Consider the following 6913-nt stretch of genomic DNA (forward strand, 5'->3'; position numbering starts at 1 on the left):
TTTATGTTATTTTATAGGCAAGTTCATTATGGATTGATTAAAGTAATTAGAATGCCACAGATCATATTTGTAATGGCCAATGTTATTCAAACAGTAACTGTAGAGTTATTATTTATTTATTTAAATAATATATGCTGTTTTGCACACCGTGTTCATGAAGAAGTCAACCGACAGGGGAAATTTGACTTAATACATTGTTTCTCTTTAAGAGTTTTAACTTTAAAATATCCAGGATCCTCTTCCTGACTTTTGCAAAAGCATTTAAAATGTGACTAAATAAGTCTTGATGCCTATTACAAAAGACAGTTAATCAAAAGGTTTAAACTGATGTAAGTTAATAAAAGCCTAAAGCAATTCTTGATATTGAAAAAAATAATATGATTGTTATCAAAAACTTCAAACTTCAGTTTTGTGTTCTTCTTCTTACTATTTTTAGTTATATATGTTTTTCAATATTTAATAAAAGATTCAACACCTTCCTTTTCACACAGTGGCTCCAAGAGCACCAGCAGCTACATCTCTCCAAATTTTCAAAAAAAAAAATAAAAAATGGAGGATATCATATGCAGAATAATTCAGTGTATGCCACCACTCAAAATATTGTTTGTGGCCCATTATTCACTTGTTCCTCCAATATTGCAATAATACTCCACGTTTTTGTGGTCAGCTCCAAAATGTAGAGCTGAGAATCCTCTGCAACAGATGGCTGTGAATGACTCAACGTATAAAATATTATGAAGTTATTGCCTGACCTAGAATACCAAACATATTGTTCTTGGTTACATTTTTAGGAAGTGATCCTAATCCACAATGATACCATTATTTCCTAATGTCAAGGTTGCAGAAACCACAAGACACCTCCAGATTTCAGAATGGAGACTAAGGGTTCTTACTTAATGCTAGGCATGAAGTCATTATGTTATGGTTGCTAAACTCTGTCACCATGTCATTAATAATAGTTCCCTCATTAATTAATTCATTATTTTATTCTTCCACAGCAGCTAGACAAATTCTCAAGCTTTGCATTAGGTATCCAAAACTGCAACATAATTATGGCAAATTAATAATAAAAAAAGCACAATGCCTTTCTGAACTGACACTGTTTTTATTTGGACTGATGTGATATAAACTAAAGACTCATTCTTTTACATTCTTAACCCTCTCCAGGCAGGGGTTGCAGATTTGCAACAACTTAAACAGTCTTTTCAAGTAATTTGAGCCTGAGAGGGTTAAGATTCTTTCAATCTTGTTGTGAGACCTTCATTCAAAAGGCACCATTTGTAATAATATGGATAAGTAATAGAGTGTTTTACATGGAAATGTGGCATGTTTAAGAAGGCACAGCATTTATGTTACTTTCAATGATTTGATCACCTGTATAAATAATATGCAGTACAAACCTTTTAAATTATTAAGAATTTATTTCTATTTTGCTTTCAAGCAACTGGATATTCTTCTATTCTTATAAATTATCATATAGTTCTCCAAGATTACCGTATTTAGGCCAATTGAACACTCATTTACTTTTGAGTTCTCCATGATTATGAAGACACATCGTGCAGTGTCTATTTAATGAATTAGTAAAGTAGTGAAATGGAGAGCAACAAAAAAAATGCCAGGTATAGAAAACTTTTTCAAACGTTTGAAATTTTAATTTTTGACATCTCACAAATCCACTATAGAATACCAAATTTTCTGTAATCAGCACTGGAAATCAATTTGCAGGTAGTATGTATGTAACACATATTGTGTTGGATGTTTCTAATTAAGCTGAAGAAAATGTAAAGAGTAATATCAATAAATTATGATATCAAGGAAGACCCCAATTTGAGTAAATCAATATCAAACCAAATGCTATTCACTTCATGGGTGAATAGCAAGTTATGAAGTTATGAGTTTGTATAGTAAAAAGGGTAAGGATGCTATTCTGGTGTCTCTGCAGTCCAGACCTGCTGTACTAAAAGATTATAGCAATAAAGTAGCTCTTGAGACTAACAATTTCTAACAGAAATGGATCACCTCAGTTCCCAAATGCCTTCATGGCTACCCTTTTTATGAAACTAGGCAGCATTAAAATCATGAGCTTTTAGTCACTAAAAATCATAAGTTTGAACAATTTCTCCTGGCTGTCCTATGTTGGCTTAAATAAAGTCAACATTACATTTCATTGTCAGAATTATTTTTACACCCTCAAGAGAGAAATTCATAATCTTGTTTGGGTAACTTAAGATATCTATTTTAAAAATTTTGCTATTTGGATATTCTTTCCCTGCACGACCAGGCCCTAAGGACATGACTAACCATGTTATTGTTGAGAAAGTTGAATTTTAACCAGGGTCAACTATGCCCACTAACCCCAGCAGAGGGGGCAGCAGGAGGGGAGTAGGCCCAAGGAGAGCAGCAGGAGGGGAGAAGGCTGAGGGACCACACAGGGAAGGCGCATAATGCCATCTCACTCTTCAACAATAATTTGTGGTTTTGCACTGCTGAATAGCTGAAAGATTGCTTTCAGCACCTGCTGTACTTTTAAATGAGTGGATGGTAATTATTGCAACAATAATTTAGTTTCTTGTAGAGTCACATATTCAGCAGGCTTTGTTGGTTTTCCTATTTTGTTTTGTTTTTTTCTTTTCTTTTTGGTTTGCATATTTCTAACTAGATTGGAATTTGCTCAAACATTTTAACCTAAATCCTTCTCTGTCTTTTTCGCAGATGACCATAGATTAAGTTAATTTCTTTTGCCTTGCATGAATGTACAGAATAATTTTCTACCTCTTCAAAGAAACGAGAAACTGCTTTTTGATATGCACAAATGACACAATGACTTGATGATTGAACAAGTATCTCTGAGAAATTCAGTCTTGATCTGAGAAATGCACCAAGGTGACTGTGGAAAACGTGAAGACCACCTAACACTGAAGAATTGTAACATGTTGGTAGGAGGGGCTTTCCCAGAGTGACCTTCAAGCAGGAATGACTTCTGATTCAAGTCAAATTTATTTAAATAGCCTTGTATTGTACATGCAGAAATTAAACCATCCCCCAAAACCACAAACAAATAAAAAAAAATAACCTAGACACAAAATAATAATAATAATAATAAAAATCACAACAAGGGACCTGTAGGAGTTGCAAGTTCATCAAGAACTAATGAAAAACTATTTTAGGATTTTGGCAAAGCTGTTGCATGACCAAATGGTGTTTTCCAGTAAATCTAGGTGCAATAGCTCACCTGACTTTTCTGATCATTTTGCTATTTGGAATGGTGAAAGACCAGAAAGGTACAGAAGTTATGACCCGAATAACAACTTTATAACAGACAGTGCAATGTAGACAAAACATGCAGATTGAGATCTCACCAACATCTGGTTTCTATGAAGTTATGAAAAACACAGGAGAAATGGGTTGAAACCAGCATAAAGGCTTTTACATTAAAAGTCTGATACATAAAGGCAGAGATTATATTATTAAAATCTGTTACAAGATTAACTTCAGTTCAAACCTGAAATACCCTCCTTTGACAGCATTAGGTGTGAAATGAAAGGGTCCTATCTAAAAAGGCCCACATATTTCATACAACAGCTTATTTTGTTTAAGTCTCCCGATTGGACAACATATCTGCACACATGCTTCAGTGATCCACACCACTATGTTATACCCATCAACTTTATATTTCTCCCCAAAGTGAATAACATTTTCACATAATTTTTTCACTCTCCGTTTGGTGGAAACCAAACAGAGAGTTTGTACCTTCTAGAAAATATCCAATTTTCTAGGAGGTACAGTGCAAACAAATTCACATTATGAAGGCCAACCGCTCATCTGCTTCCTAAAAGTTTACTCGCCTGCAGATGCATCCAAGAGTGTTTCAGTTCGTCGTTTGACTAATTTTGGTTCATCAGTTTTTTTGAGAACAAAGATTTTTTTAGTCTTATCAAATAAATGTAATTATACAGCTTTCTTATGAATTAGATGACAAAACATCCACTCTTTCTCCCTGCATCTGCACTTTGAACTACTTAAGTTATGAGACAATTTTCCCGTGGGCATGATTTCGTTCCCGGAAACTGCTGGAAGTCCGTGACAGCACGGGTTAAGTGGGACTAGAAAACAAATAGATGGATTAGGAAACAGCTAGAATAATCCACTGAGTTTCAGGTTTAAAAAAAAATTACAAACTTTATCACTTCAAAAATTAAATGCTTATTCATGTACAGAGTATAAAAGCTGCACTGTTCCTATCAAATTCCAATGAGGTCTGGTTTCACATAGGCAATACTCTGTTCCATTTGCATCAGATAAGCAAACATCTCTCTGGCATATTAAATATAACAGCAAGAGTTCAGTACAGCTGCATGCTGGGTTGCAACAACACAAATACGTCTCTTATTTATTTTTCTGTTTCTCAAGTCTTAATTTCTAAGTGCTCTGTCTTTAGCTGCTGACCATAGCCGATTCACATATGTATTCCCTAACAAAAATAAAAAATAAAAAAAAATCCATAAAAGAAAGATACATCCAAGTTGAAAACAAATTTGCTTTTAAACCTTGTCTTGCAATATGAGATTCTTATATTCTTGGATGAGCGAGCTGAATCCCAATGAAATATAAAAAGCCATAGTTTGTCACCCAATGAGTTCACTGGATGGACAACATCATGGCATATGCACCTACCATAAAAAATGCAAAGGTACAGTTTAGTCCTTAAGGTGATGCTAAATCCACCATAGTCCATGCCAAACCCAACGGTAATATCCAACTGAGCGTTGCTCTTCGTCATCCTTGTTTTCGGCTTCATATCGCGCTGGATACTGACAGTTGTTATGTGTGGACAGACGACTGGAAATAGGACAGTAGGGGGGTGTATATATCACACACACACCCCTCTGAATGCGCACACACACAAACTAATTTTGATGGCACCGCTGGTGATGGTACACGCCTAACAACTTTTTCCCCAACACATACACAAACGCAAGAACAATGACATGTTCATCCTGTTCTTTCTTTTTTCTTGGTTTATTTTTTTAACCTATTCTTTATTCTGGTAAAATGTCATTCCTGGAACTCTTATGCCCACCTGGGGGGCACATCCTCATAGGAGACGGCTACAGTAAAACTCCTGGGAGTTCTTTCAAGGCAGTGTCCCTCTTCTAGGAGAAAAATCATCTTTCATGTGCATTTCAGCCCATGTGAAAGTTACCTAAAACATCAACCACAATGTATTTTCTTTATTTCTTAGTTACTTATAGCAAAATAATTTATGGTTAATGGGTCTTAAAACAAGTTTCTGAATGGAAAAGGGCTGCCAAGGGGCAAAACAGGCTTTGCAGCAGGAAGTGGATAAGGTCTCAGTAGGGGCCTGACTCCCCTCTGAGACAAGGCCTAGGAAAGATAAAAAAACTCAGTCAGGGGCTTGGGAACGCTGGTGTGTGTGCGTCTGTGTCAAACAGTGCCATAGAAAAAGAGTGTGTGTCTGTGAACAAGTTTTTTATTCATCGGTAACATATTCTGTGGTGGTTTCATAAATTATTACATTTAGTTGAACAACCTATTTCGGATTTTTGGTTTGTACTTTATGGCTTCAATAACCTTAATAATTGTGGTAATGGAAGCGTATTATGAAATGGCCTCTTCGACTACCAATAGACAGTTGTGTGAGTCTACAAAGGAGTGGGTTTGGGCTAAACAAGGCTGGAACTCGGATGGACAAGCATGGGATACCTCCCTCTGCGTCTCATGTACTGGATTATCGGGCGGGCCAAATCCCAAAGGTGGTGTGAAGCGGGAAACAAACCGAACATTATTGCAACGACCTGTATCGCTGCCATGAGAGGGTCCATGCTGGCTTCTTCCATTGGCAACAAGTGCCATTGGGCACCCTACCCCACGCCTCTCACAGCAGGGGGCGCTGTAGAGAAAGACGGGCTGGGGCAAAAGGATAAATGTGCACCAGTGTCGCCTGCCAGTCACCTTTGTATGGTGATTGTCGGCGCCCTGAAAAGGTCGTTAAGGGGATTTACATAAAATTTTGCACTCCGCCCTGGATACGTTCAGAAATGTTTGCTTTTGTGTTACGACATGAAGGTTGCCTAGTATTTTGACAACACAGAATAATGGAATTAGTTGTATGAGCATTGTCAAATTGTTTTACAGATGAAAATATAACATGGAAATAAAAGGCTGAGATTGGAGACCATCAAATTTGACAAAAACACCTTCATCAACATCAAATATGTCTCCTCCACCAAGTATGTCAAATTATAATTTTTACAGACCTATAATTTCAGCTTGAGATCCAAGTTTGTGCTGTAGTTAATCAGAATTATTACTTTTCATTTGCAATTCTTTCATCTGTCCAATCACAACTGGCACTTTATTTATGCAAGCCATTGGTGTCGATGGGTAGATTTCCTGGGATATCCGTGACAGATGGTTGAGACAAGCTTCTAAAAGACGTATTTCTTCAGAATGAACATGGGGCCCTCTGGTGAGGGAGGGATGGTGTATTAGGACTGGGAATCGCTGGCTTGGAGGATGTGGGTATACTGGCAAGGTGTAAGTTCACACATTGAACAAATCGTCCATGCCAGAGTGCTGGATTTCCTGAAGGATGACTTGGTTCTTCGTGAGGTTACCGAGGTCCAGCTCTTTAGGTTCCCACCATCCTCTCATGACCCTCACTGAACCGGATATTTCATCACAGCCAATGAACTAAGAATACCACATTGACTGGTGTAAAATCTGAGTCCACAAATGCTACTCTTGAATCTCACCTAAGGCTTCCTGCAAGGCTCTGATGGTGAGCCATTTCAAGATGAAACAATAGAGAGGATAAAGGTATTTCTTTGAAAGACTTTCTTCTTTCTTTTAGAGGGTTGTATTGAAGTTGATTCATGTTTGTTATGCATAC

This window comes from Poeciliopsis prolifica, unplaced genomic scaffold, assembly GCF_027474105.1.
Source record: "Poeciliopsis prolifica strain line A6 unplaced genomic scaffold, Auburn_PproV2 SCAFFOLD008, whole genome shotgun sequence".
NCBI lineage: Eukaryota > Metazoa > Chordata > Actinopteri > Cyprinodontiformes > Poeciliidae > Poeciliopsis > Poeciliopsis prolifica.